Source organism: Haliotis rufescens, unplaced genomic scaffold (assembly GCF_023055435.1).
Source record: "Haliotis rufescens isolate VD_foot unplaced genomic scaffold, xgHalRufe1.0.p SCAF_14, whole genome shotgun sequence".
Lineage (NCBI taxonomy): Eukaryota > Metazoa > Mollusca > Gastropoda > Lepetellida > Haliotidae > Haliotis > Haliotis rufescens.
The window spans coordinates 22,059,325-22,074,469 of record NW_025963824.1 but is presented as its reverse complement, the minus strand read 5'-3'; positions in this window follow the sequence as shown (position 1 = coordinate 22,074,469).

The window sequence follows — 15,145 nt, the reverse complement described above, 5'->3', positions numbered from 1 at the left end:
CAAGAATCAACTAATGACTTTCGAGCCGCGAGGAACTACGGAATATCTGTCGCGAGGGACTTATTTATTATGTAGTCACGAGGGGGGAGATAATCCGAAACCCTTGTAACTCGTAGGTAATTCAACATTGTACTCATGAGGCGTTTTTTTCTAAAAAATAAACAACAAATAAACTTACATTACATTGTCCTGAAAGATGGCGACGCCACTCATCACCTGTCACACCCTCTTAGTGTCTCTAACCTCACAGTATGGGCCACGCCACTCATCACTTGTCACACCCTCTTAGTGTCTCTACCCTCGCTGTATGGGCCACGCCACTCATCACTTGTCACACCCTCTTAGTGTCTCGACCCTCACTGTATGGGCCACGCCACTCATCACTTGTCACACCCTCTTAGTGTCTCTACCCTCGCTGTATGGGCCACGCCACTCATCACTTGTCACACCCTATTAGTGTCTCTACCCTCGCTGTATGGGCCACGCCACTTATCACTTGTCACACCCTCTTAGTGTCTCTACCCTCGCTGTATGGGCCACTCATCACTTGTCACACCCTCTTAGTGTCTTTACCCTCGCTGTTTGGGCCACGCATCACTTGTCACACCCTCTTAGTGTCTCTACCCTCGCTGTTTGGGCCACTCATCACTTGTCACACCCTCTTAGTGTCTCTACCCTCGCTGTATGGGCTACGCATCACTTGTCACACCCTCTTAGTGTCTCTACCCTCGCTGTATGGGCCACGCATCACTTGTCACACCCTCTTAGTGTCTCTACCCTCGCTGTTTGGGCCACTCATCACTTGTCACACCCTCTTAGTGTCTCTACCCTCGCTGTATGGGCCACGCATCACTTGTCACATTCTCTTAGTGTCTCTACCCTCGCTGTATGGGCCACTCATCACTTGTCACACCCTCTTAGTGTCTCTACCCTCGCTGTTTGGGCCACGCATCACTTGTCACACCCTCTTAGTGTCTCTACCCTCGCTGTATGGGCCACGCATACTTGGAATACTGAGGAAACACAACTCAGCATTGTGTAACCTATAATTCTACATTTCATTATTTGATTGGTTGGTTGCTTTGTAGTTTTACGCCGCACTCAGCAATATTCCAGCTATATGACGACGGTCTGTAAATAATCGAGTCTGGATATTCAATTTAAGCTAGGTTACTTGTAGGTCTAACTCGCAAACTTAATTTGGAAACGAACACTCAGCAAATCAGCTGTTTCAATCAGAGGTGGTTCATGTAATTTGAAGCCTCAGACTGACCCATCAGAATTCAGTATTTTCCAAATCATTATAGAACTTCCTATGAATATCATCCGTCAAATCAAGTTTTCGTATTATTGGAAACCTCAGATTGACAATTTAGAATCATAACAATTTCCAAATCATAAAAAAATGTCAATCTTTGACAATAACGGAACTACTGCATTCGAGTGTATCCTACTGATCTTACGTAACTAAACTTGTCGATAATGAGCTGTACAATAATTGTAACAAACTGATTACCTAAAAATTAAATGAATTAGAAAATTAACTTCGAATTTCATCTATGCTCAATACCAAACGCATTTCCTAAAAGAATATAATATAAGGTCAGATCCATACAAGGGGAAACATGAATATTCAACTGCCTGGTCATTGCGTGGTACAACTGCAGAATATTGGTCCAGACTGACATGTTCAGTGTGACTGCCTGGTCATTGCGTGGTACAACTGCAGAATAATGGTCCAGACTGACATGTTCAGTGTGACTGCCTGGTCATTGCGTGGTACAACTGCAGAATAATGGTCCAGACTGACATGTTCAGTGTGACTGCCTGGTCATTGCGTGGTACAACTGCAAAATAATGGTCCAGGCTGACATGTTCAGTGTGACTGCCTGGTCATTACGTGGTACAACTGCAAAATAATGGTCCAGGATGACATGTTCAGTGTGACTGCCTGGTCATTGCGTGGTACAACTGCAGAATAATGGTCCAGACCGACATGTTCAGTGTGACTGCCCGGTCATTGCGTGGTACAACTGGGGAATAATGGTCCAGGCTGACCTCTTCAGTGTGACTGCCTGGTCATTGCGTGGTACAACTGCAGAATTATGGTCCAGGATGACATGTTCAGTGTAACTGCCTGGTCATTGCGTGGTACAACTGCAAAATAATGGTCCAGGCTGACATGTTCAGTGTGACTGCCTGGTCATTGCGTGGTTCAACTGCAAAATAATGGTCCAGGATGACATGTTCAGTGTGACTGCCTGGTCATTGCGTGGTACAACTGCAGAATAATAGTCCAGGCTGACATGTTCAGTGTGACTGCCTGGTCATTGCGTGGTACAACTGCAAAATAATGGTCCAGCCTAACATGTTCAGTGTGACTGCCTGGTCATTGCGTGGTACAACTGCAAAATAATGGTCCAGGCTGACATGTTCAGTGTGACTGCCTGGTCATTGCGTGGTACAACTGCAAAATAATGGTCCAGGATGACATGTTCAGTGTGACTGCCTGGTCATTGCGTGGTACAACTGCAAAATAATGGTCCAGGATGACATGTTCAGTGTGACTGCCTGGTCATTGCGTGGTACAACTGCAGAATAATAGTCCAGGCTGACATGTTCAGTGTGACTGCCCGGTCATTGCGTGGTACAACTGCAAAATAATGGTCCAGGATGACATGTTCAGTGTGACTGCCTGGTCATTGCGTGGTACAACTGCAAAATAATGGTCCAGGATGACATGTTCAGTGTGACTGCCTGGTCATTGCGTGGTACAACTGCAAAATAATGGTCCAGGATGACATGTTCAGTGTGACTGCCTGGTCATTGCGTGGTACAACTGCAAAATAATGGTCCAGGATGACATGTTCAGTGTGACTGCCTGGTCATTGCGTGGTACAACTGCAGAATAATGGTCAAGGCTGACATGTTCAGTGTGACTGTCTGGTCATTGCGTGGTACAACTGCAAAATAATGGTTCAGGATGACATGTTCAGTGTGACTGCCTGGTCATTGCGTGGTACAACTGCAGAATAATGGTCCAGGCTGACATGTTCAGTGTGACGGCCTGGTCATTGCGTGGTACAACTGCAAAATAATGGTCCAGGATGACATGTTCAGTGTGACTGTCTGGTCATTGCGTGGTACAACTGCAAAATAATGGTCCAGGATGACATGTTCAGTGTGACTGCCTGGTCATTGCGTGGTACAACTGCAGAATAATGGTCCAGGATGACATGTTCAGTGTGACTGCCTGGTCATTGCGTGGTACAACTGCAAAATAATGGTCCAGACTGACATGTTCAGTGTGACTGCCTGGTAACATGTTTGTCAGTGTTTACATCTTCCATTGTTGTCATAAATGTTTACATCCTACATGTTTGTCAGTGTTTACATCTTCCATTGTTGTCATAAATGTTTACATACTACATGATTGTCAGTGTTTACATCTTCCATTGTTGTCATAAATGTTTACATCCTACATGATTGTCAGTGTTTACATCTTCCATTGTTGTCATAAATGTTTACATCCTACATGTTTGTCAGTGTTTACATCTTCCATTGTTGTCATAAATGTTTACATCCTACATGTTTGTCAGTGTTTACATCTTCCATGGAACAATGGAAGATGTTAACATTTACGACAACAATCAAAGATGTAAACATTTACGACAACAATCAAAGATGTAAACATTTATGACAACAAAGGAAGATGTAAGCACTGACGACAACAATGAAAGATGTAAACATTGATGACAACAATGGAGGATTAAACGTTTACGACAAAAATCAAAGATGTAAACTTTCATGACAACAATGGAAGATATAACATTTACGACAACAATGGAAGATGTAAACATTGACGATAACTTCATCCCCAGCATACCTTCACCTCTATGACACCTTCATCTCTATCACACCTTCATCTCTATCACACCTTCACCTCTATCACACCTTCATCTATATCACACCTTCATCTATATCACACCTTCACGTCTATCATACCTTCATCTCTATCACACCTTCACCTCTATCACACCTTCATCTATATCACACCTTCATCTATATCACACCTTCATCTCTATCACACCTTCATCTATATCACACCTTCATCTCTATCACACCTTCATCTCTATCACACCTTCACCTCTATCATACCTTCATCTATATCACACCTTCATCTATATCACACCTTCACCTCTATCACACCTTCATCTCTATCACACCTTCATCTCTATTACACCTTCACCTCTATCACACCTTCATCTCTATCACACCTTCATCTATATCACACCTTCATCTCTATCACACCTTCATGTATATCACACCTTCATCTCTATCACACCTTCACCTCTATCACACCTTCATCTCTATCACACCTTCATCTATATCACACCTTCATCTCTATCACACCTTCATGTATATCATACCTTCATCTCTATCACACCTTCACCTCTATCACACCTTCATCTCTATCACACCTTCATCTATATCACACCTTCATCTCTATCACACCTTCATCTATATCACAGCTTCATCTCTATCACACCTTCATCTCTATCACACCTTCACCTCTATCACACCTTCATCTCTATCACACCTTCATCTATATCACACCTTCATCTATATCACACCTTCATCTATATCACACCTTCATCTATATCACACCTTCATCAATATCACACCTTCACCTCTATCACACCTTCATCTATATCACACCTTCATCTATATCATAGCTTCACCTATATCACACCTTCATCTATATCACACCTTCATCTATATCACACCTTCATCTATATCACACCTTCATCTATATCATACCTTCATCTCTATCACACCTTCATCTATATCACACCTTCACCTCTATCACACCTTCATCTATATCACACCTTCACCTCTATCACACCTTCATCTATATCACACCTTCATCTATATCACACCTTCATCTATATCATACCTTCACCTCTATCACACCTTCATCTATATCACACCTTCACCTCTATCACACCTTCATCTATATCACACCTTCACCTCTATCACACCTTCATCTCTATGACACCTTCATCTATATCACACCTTCATCTATATCATACCTTCATCTATATCACACCTTTATCTCTATCACACCTTCATCTCTATCACACCTTCATCTATATCACACCTTCACCTCTATCACACCTTCATCTATATCACACCTTCATCTATATCACACCTTCATCTCTATCACACCTTCATCTATATCACACCTTCATCTATATCACACCTTCATCTATATCACAGCTTCATCTATATCACACCTTCATCTATATCACACCTTCATCTATATCACACCTTCATCTATATCACACCTTCATCTATATCACACCTTCACCTCTATCACACCTTCATCTATATCACACCTTCACCTCTATCACACCTTCATCTATATCACACCTTCATCTATATCACACCTTCACCTCTATCACACCTTCATCTATATCACACCTTCACCTCTATAACACTTTCATCTACATCATACCTTCATCTATATCACACCTTTATCTCTATCACACCTTCATCTATATCACACCTTCATCTCTATCACACCTTCATCTATATCACACCTTCATCTCTATTACACCTTCACCTCTATGACACCTTCATCTATATAACACCTTCATCTATATTACACCTTCACCTCTATCACACCTTCATCTTTATCACACCTTCATCTATATCATACCTTCACCTCTATCACACCTTCATGTATATCACACCTTCATCTATATCACACCTTCACGTCTATCACACCTTCATCTATATCATACCTTCATCTATATCATACCTTCATCTCTATCACACCTTCATCTATATCACACCTTCATCTATATCATACCTTCACCTTTATCACACCTTCATCTCTATCACACCTTCATCTATATCAGACCTTCATCTCTATCACACCTTCACCTCTATCACACCTTCATCTATATCACACCTTCATCTATATCACACCTTCACCTCTATCACACCTTCATCTATATCACACCTTTATCTCTATCACACCTTCATCTATATCACACCTTCATCTCTATCACACCTTCATCTCTATCACACCTTCATCTATATCACACCTTCACCTCTATCACACCTTCATCTATATCACACCTTCATCTCTATCACACCTTCATCTATATCACACCTTCATCTCTATCACACCTTCATCTATATCACACCTTTATCTCTATCACACCTTCATCTATATCACACCTTCATCTCTATTACACCTTCACCTCTATCACACCTTCATCTATATCACACCTTCATCTATATCACACCTTCACCTCTATCACACCTTCATCTTTATCACACCTTCATCTATATCATACCTTCACCTCTATCACACCTTCATGTATATCACACCTTCATCTATATCACACCTTCACTTCTATCACACCTTCATCTATATCATACCTTCATCTATATCATACTTTCATCTCTATCACACCTTCATCTATATCACACCTTCATCTATATCATACCTTCACCGCTATCACACCTTCACCTCTATCACACCTTCATCTATATCACACCTTCATTTATATCACACCTTCACCTCTATCACACCTTCATCTATATCACACCTTCATCTATATCACACCTTCACCTCTATCACACCTTCATCTCTATCTTACCTTCATCTCTATCATACCTTCATCTCTATCACACCTTCATCTATATCACACCTTTATCTCTATCACACCTTCATCTCTATCACACCTTCATCTATATCACACCTTCATCTCTATCTTACCTTCATCTCTATCATACCTTCATCTCTATCACACCTTCATCTATATCACACCTTCATCTATATCACACCTTTATCTCTATCACACCTTCATCTCTATCACACCTTCATCTATATCACACCTTCATCTCTATCTTACCTTCATCTCTATCATACCTTCATCTCTATCACACCTTCATCTATATCACACCTTCATCTATATCACACCTTCATCTCTATCACACCTTCATCTCTATCATACCTTCATCTATATCATACCTTCACCTCTATCACACCTTCATCTATATCACACCTTCATCTATATCACACCTTCACGTCTATCATACCTTCATCTATATCACACCTTCACCTCTATCACACCTTCATCTATATCACACCTTCATCTATATCACACCTTCATCTCTATCACACCTTCATCTCTATCATACCTTCATCTATATCATACCTTCACCTCTATCACACCTTCATCTATATCACACCTTCATCTATATCACACCATCACGTCTATCATACCTTCATCTCTATCACACCTTCATCTCTATCACACCTTCATCTATATCACACCTTCATCTATATCAAACCTTTATCTCTATCACACCTTCATCTGTATCATACCTTCACCTCTACCGTACCTCCATCTCCATCACACCATCATCTATAACACACCTTCATCTATATCACACCTTCACGTCTATCATACCTTCATCTCTATCACACCTTCATCGCTATCACACCTTCATCTATATCACACCTTCATCTATAACACACCTTCATCCCTATGATGCCTTCATCTCGGTCCTCCCTAAAGAAGTTTACCGGATTCCTAGGACTATATAGGTTTCTTATAGCTGTAAATTCGCATGGTGTGATTGTGGTTAGTGATACACCCCACTTGTCCGGGGGATGTGCTCCCCATCTTTCACCTTGCAGATGGGGGAATGTCACGGCGGCTGCTTCATTACATTGTGTGACATCTGGGACCTGTGTCACAGCGTCAGGCAGCTTGTCTGAAGGACCGGGTGGTCAGGCTCAGGCCAATCGAGACACAGAACAATAACCTGACTCGGTGTAGACTGGGGTGTGTTGAAACCAATCGCATTGCACGACTGTCGCCATGTTGGAAAAAAACCTGGGTCTTCGTTACTAGCGAACGCTTTTACCACTAGGCTATCCCATCCCCGAGGAGTAATTTAATGGAAAAATTTTAAAGTTAACGTTTTTGGATCAGTGTGGCGTAATCCCGCCACGATTTGTCAAACATTCATTCACTCAACGTCTCCTACTGGCGATTTGAGGGAGTCTGTCCCACTCCTCTTGCAGTGATTGGCCAAGTTCAGCCAAGGTCTCCCTATCCTGTCCCAGACGTGTTCAATGGAGGAAAGGTCTGAACTCATTGCTGACTGTGGCACTCCATTGATGTTGTGCTGCTGGAGGTTAACATTGACTATTCGAGCGCGGTGAGCACGGGCGTTGCCGTCCTGTTAACCTACACGCCTTGCACGACAAAGGTGTCAGTATGTTGTCCCAAGAGAATTGTCTAGAAACCCTTCCTTGCACAGTATGGAGTGGGGTTCGCTTAGTCGTAGTGATGCCACCCCACACCATAGCTTTTGACGTTCATTTTTGACGTCGCCAGACAGGACCACGCGTATTAATGAAGTACAAAGTGAATCATCTGAAAACATGACGACGATTTCCCCAGTTTCGACGTTGTGTACACCATTGACGTATGTTGGCTATATGACGCGAGCATGTACACGATTTCTAATCGCCTGAGCCGTAACTCGTACTCCAGTAGCCAGATGAAAGTGTGCAGCAATTTGATTCGCCGTTTGAGCTGGATTTAGTAGAGCCTGGTTTCGGATCTATCGATCCTGTCTTTGACCTGGGACGCCCTGAACGGGGTCGATCGTCAACATATTGGGTTTGTAGATACCTGCTCCATACTCTGCTAATCACAGACTGTGAAACATTGAACGTTTTGGCCACTGCACACTGATTTCTGCCAGTTTCCAGCATGTCAATAGCCTGTAGAGGGTCTGAGTCTTGCAGACGCCGCATCGCTAGTTCAAACACAAACAAAAGAATAGAATAAAGTTAATCACAACTGTATGATAAGCAGATTGACAGTAATGATGGTCCACAGAGATATATGGACATTCCTTAAAAGTGTCAAAATCAGGAATCTGGCTGTCCATCCCTCGCACTGATGGCCCAGTCGTCTAAGGCTCCGCTATTCTCAGAGCAGATTTGACGTCACGCCAGAAAACTATTGTGGGTTCGAATCCTGGTTCAAAATCCCGGTTCGAATCCCGGTACACACGGAGACCAATAGACTAGTCTCTCATACAAAAATGGGGCACGGGTGGCCCAGTCGTCTAAGGCGCCGCAATTCTTTGGGCAGAGTTGCGTCCCTTGGGCACCCCAGAAACCTATGATTGTTCACCCGATTATGTTTCTAGGTTTGTCAGCACCATACTGGTGCTCGTGGGTTTCACCAAAGTGGTAGACGTCTGATACATGTATCACTTCGGGCTTTCCTCCCACAATAAGCTGACACGCCGCGATATAACTGTAATACTGCTAAAAGTGGCGTTAAACACAGCTCACTCACTCACTCACTCACTCATACAAAACAAACCCGATTTAATACAAACAAGTCTACAATACTTCGGCAAGTCTAGATTTCTTCAGTTTCGAAAAATGAAAAAAAGAGCTTTTCTTGGCCCCTAAATTGTTTTTATGAAATACTCTGTTGTGGTCATTACCAGTTGTGTTAAGCTTGAGAATAAGTATTTTTATTCTCTATATATCAAAATACAATTTAATCAAACAAATCTTTAAAAATAGATATATAATCATTTCAGAGAAATAAAGTTAGTCTAACCGGTAGACGAGAAGGATTTTATCTTCATCCGGGTCCTATACAGTTCCTGTCGTGTCTGTGACGTCAGACTATGTCTCGTGTCTTCCTTTGTTCATTGTTGGTAAAAAAAAAGAAGTCTTTTTAATTGTTCTTAAACATCCAATGTCTGGCATATTAAACGCAGCCTATCACATCAAATGTTGGTTGAGGAAATAATCCCCCCATTCTGTGAGAGGGAAGTAGGTCAAGTCGCAGACACTCAGGCACCGTTGTCCTCGTCACGTGACACTGTACCAGGACATCCTTGTTTCATAATTAATAATAAATGTACACGGTGACGGCAAGAGGACGGGTTCTTTATTTGCTCATGTGACAATAGCGTCATTTACGAACGCGTGGATCTGTTTCGGCATATAATCAAGACTTATTATTATGTGGCCCTGACGTGATAATTATATGCTGTAACCTGACATCCGGTGAACTGTACAATCTAGTAATCTAGTTGAGGGGTAATGTAAATGTTTTGTTTGTGTGTGTGTGTGTGTGTTTGCGATCGAATTTGTGACTACGGTGGGCCTAGAAGAGGGTTTCACATATAGTACCCATTGTGAATAGAGTACGGTGGGCCTAGAAATGGGTTTCACATACAGTACCCATTGTGAATAGAGTAGGGTGGGCCTAGAAGTTGGTTTCACATACAGTCCCCATTGTGAATAGAGTAAGGTGGGCCTAGAAATACGTTTCACATATAGTACCCATTGTGAATAGAGTACGGTGGGCCTAGAAGTGGGTTTCACATACAATACCCATTGTGAATAGAGTACGGTGGGCCTAGAAATGGGTTTCACATACAATACCCATTGTGAATAGAGTACGGTGGGCCTAGAAATGGGTTTCACATGCAGTACCCATTGTGAATAGAGTACGGTGGGCCTAGAAGTGGGTTTCACATACAGTACCCATTGTGAATAGAGTACGGTGGGCCTAGAAATGGGTTTCACATACAGTACCCATTGTGACTAAAGAAGGGTGGGCCTAGAATGGGTTTCACATCCAGTACCCATTTGGGTGAACCGAACCGGGTCTTTGGCGTGACGAGTCAATGGCTACCCCGTCTTCCACCTCAGCATGAGTGATTGAGTTTTGTTCTATGCCACAACCCTATCACGGCCGCCCTACCAGTACAACAATCGGGTGTGGACCAGACAAACCAGCGTTGATATCATGAACAACGTCGACGGGATACGCTGCCATACTTTGATCATGAGAGCATACTGTTTAACAACGCAGTCAGTTCTATCATAATGTATACAGAACAGCCAAAGAAACATCACTTCATGAAAGTTTCCCATTGAAATAGTAATAAATGTTTTTTCACATTAATCTGTATCCGAAAGTAATGTTAACGGTCAAAAAGTGTTACAGATGTGCGGGTCGTCAAACCGCAGATTAACAAACGACCATGGTACAAAGTCCCGAATAGGTTCCATGACATTCAAAACGAACTTACGTTACCTGGTACCTGATAAACGGCACCCCAAAACGTGGATCCAACATTCTCGTATCGATACTAGCGCCTTGTCAAGACTTACGAAGAATGAGAGAACCAGGCTTTAGGACGACTGCATGCTGGGCAGACTGCACGAATGGGTGCCAGTGTACTTAATGTACAGGTGAAAACCATCTACAGATTACAGCAATCTGTCTGTAAATAATCGAATCTGGACCAGACAATCCAGTGGTGAGATCACATTTATTTGTCACTAGCCAATCAAAACATCAGCCAGGTACAGGCATATTTCAATACTTCATCACAGATACTAGGTCACCCACAACATGCAGTCTTCCGAAAGTCTGGTTTCTCTGATTCTTCGTGTCTTGGCATATCGCTAGTATGGGTACAAGAATGGGGGATCCTCACATTGGTCAAAAAGTAAAGCACCACCTACATCAGAGTCGCAAATATTGACACCTAACAAGTGAAACTGAAAACGACAAAGTGATATGACAAAAACAGTCTACCACACATAGATTATGTTAGCCATCAGACAGCTCGAGCGTGTAGTGCGTGCTGCATGATGCACGTTGTGATGAAGATGAACTTTCTCCAGGGGTGTGGTACAGGCCATATCTTCATCAATATATAGTGTTTGCTGCACAATGTGGTCCCGTGGCTCCCCGGTGAGTATATGAAGGTGAAAGACGGACCATAGTTGGCATGACAAACACTGGGATGTGGTACAGGGACGTAGGTAGGCAAGTAGGGTACCACCATACTGTTATGAGCTGACATTGTTGACAGTCTCAAATCAACAGCAATTGAGGAAAAGGTTAGACGCTGCTTTCACACATGGGAGGCATTTATGAGAATTGATGAGAACGAGACAGAAGGGTCTCCATGTACTAATGAGGAAACTGCTATAAGACACAAGTCACATGCTGCCAGACAGGGTCATGATAGCATTTGGATTCGAACAGTTGATACTGATGTCATTGTTCTGGTCATTGCATTGTTTGACAGAATAGATGTGTCTCACCTCTGGATTGCTTTTGGAACTGGCAAACAATTCAGATATTTGGCTGTTCATATCCTTGTCGGAAACCTTGGACCAGAGAGAGCTTGTTCATTTCGAGCGTTTCTTCCAAGTACTGGCTGTGACCATCTTTCTGCAGTTAAAAGCAAAGAAAGGGCGTGAAAATGTGTATGATAAAGCAACAGAGGCTTTTAACCTTATTGGTGATGTACCAACCGAACGGTATGTGAAGAACATGATGCCAGTCGTTCAGAGTTTTGTGGTCTTAATGTATGATCAGGCCAGTATCTGTACAGGAGTTGATGAGGCACACAAAAAATTATTCACTGAGAAAGGCAGAGCAATTGATTCCATTCCTCCTACATCATCTGCTTTGTACCAACAGCTGACCATTGTTGGCGACGAAGTCTGGAAGCCAAAAGAGACCTTTCCACACCAACTGGGTGGGGATGGGTAACATCAGTAGCACATGGCCATGAGCCTTTGTGGACTACACTACCACAAGCTTCGAAGTCATGCCAGGAGCTTCTGAGATGTAGTTGTAAGTCAGAGAGGGGGTGCAGAGCAGGGCGTGACTTTGATATGCGGACTGTGATTAGAACAACACTTTTCAAATATATTTCGTTTGTTTGTGTGTTGTTAAACGCCACACACAGCAATATTCCAGCTGTCTGTAAATAATCAGCCAATCAAAACATCAGCCAGGTACAGGCATATTTCAATACTTCATCTTGATAATGGTGTTAGAAGCTACACCGAAACGTTGCTCTTAATTGTTATAAAGAAGTTGTTCATCCATATATTCTTATCCTTACTTAGTATTCGAACTTCTAAATGCCTATCAAAGAACACATATTTCAATAAAAAGTATTTTGCTATTTACCATATGACTATACAATTTTGGTATAGTGATTGGTAATTGGCTTTAATGATGTATGTCTTAAAGGTATGCCGAAAGTTTAGATTTCCTAAATCATAGTCTACTAAAATGTAGTCATATACTTTACAGATGCACTGTTGGGTAAATACATTCCAAAATGTTCATTCTTCATTATATATTTAGGATATAGGTCATGTTCAAACGAGATATACTAGAATTATAATCCTCCATGGCGACCATATTGGAATTCTTTGAGTGAAAATATTTGGAATGTCATTACCAACAACTGTGCCAAGTCTCATACTTTCACAAAGTGCACAATGTTTCACGAAACCGCTGAACCTACACCGGCAGTGGCAGCGTTTGACACAACTTACAATTTAACACCAGATCCGTAGCATGAGACGGAGGGTGCAAATCAGTGGTTTTTGTATACTCGATGCTGCGCAGTTTTAGTCCGAACTCTTACTTGACATTGGGAATGATATTTCTGGGACCCACCAGTTGAGTTGCACTGACATTTGAGTAACTGACAGGCAAACCTTTTTCATCCTTTTTTTAGTTCAAATGTATGCATTTGAAACTTCTCTATAAGAAGAACCGATCCGATTTCCAACGTTTATTTTTCCTCAAAAATTGAATTTTGACAGGTTTCATTTTGGTTTAGTTACATCTTCGGGAAGACATTGGTCGTGTTCATCAGCGTATATAGTATAGCGGTGGGGTAGCTGAGTGGTTAAATCACTAGGTTGTCAGGCTAAAGTCTCGGGTTCGAGTATTGCTGGGCTATTGCCTATAAAGACTCACTCACTCGATATCTTAGTCCTGCACCATGACTGTAGAATATATATATTTTTTATGAAAAACAAAATCTAGAAACGCATACAAAAGCAAGTCTAGCCAGCTCTAGCTAGTCAGCATAAGGAAATTTATTTTTTTTATTTTAGGATATTGTGTAATATAAGATTTCATAGACTGAATGTTAGTCTATCGACATCTCTAAGCTTTTTGTTAAATACATAGCAGGTTTTACAATGCATTGATATATTATTTTCTCCCCACACCAAAACACGCCCTCCACCAAACGTCACGACCTCCTGAACGCAACATGACACCGTTCGTTCTCCCCTTCGGTGGTAAACACGTTGTCTTCAATCAGCTTTGAGCAGAAAGTACCGACTTTCATCAGTGAAGACGACCCTCTGCCAGTCACGTCGCAGCCAACGACGTACATTCCGGGGCCATCCCAATCTCTGACAACGATGTTGCGCTGTCAAAAAGCTGTCCTCTGTAAGGTATGTTAGCCCTAATTCCTGGAGCCCTGAGTCGCCTGGACACTGTCTGACGACTCACTACATTCCTTAAGGCATTCGTTGCTGATGACGTCACTGTCATGAATCGATTCCGGAGATGCAAAGTCCGCAGGTACCGGTCTTCATTGGGCGTTGTTACCCTGGATCTGTCTGTTCTTGACCTGTCCGATGTTAGTCCGGTCTGCCTGTAACATTGCATCAGGTAAGCTACAGCAATACAGTTGCAACCAAAAGTTCCAGCAATCTGGGCCTTGGTGGCTCCCATCAGTATCATACCCAGTGCCCGCTCGCGTTGTTCGGGCGTCAGTCGTAGCATTTCCGCGGTGTTTTTTTTTTGTATGAATGTCTGACTATTGCACGTGCCCAAGCGGAACGTGTTTTTCACTTTTTGGCATTTTCTAAAACAACGTGCCGTGGACGTGTATCACTTTCTGCATAGGGCATTGCTGTGTTTGGACCGTGTGTTTTGCATCGATTTAGTTTGGTTTTAAATTTTTACGATTTCATATTCAGAGTGGTAAGTTTCTTTTGGCCGTCAGTTCAGAAACTGGACTTTATAACAAACAAGATAGAACTGTTTTCATCACTTTAATATCATAATTATTCATTAAGATTAAAGACACGCACTTTTGAAATATTGTGACTTTAAACACTACCTTTACAAATCTTACAGCATTTATTTCAGAAAACGTACAAGGTTATTTCGAAAGCAAATTATATAAAATGTATAACCGAAAACAATTATTTAATTGAGGAACACTA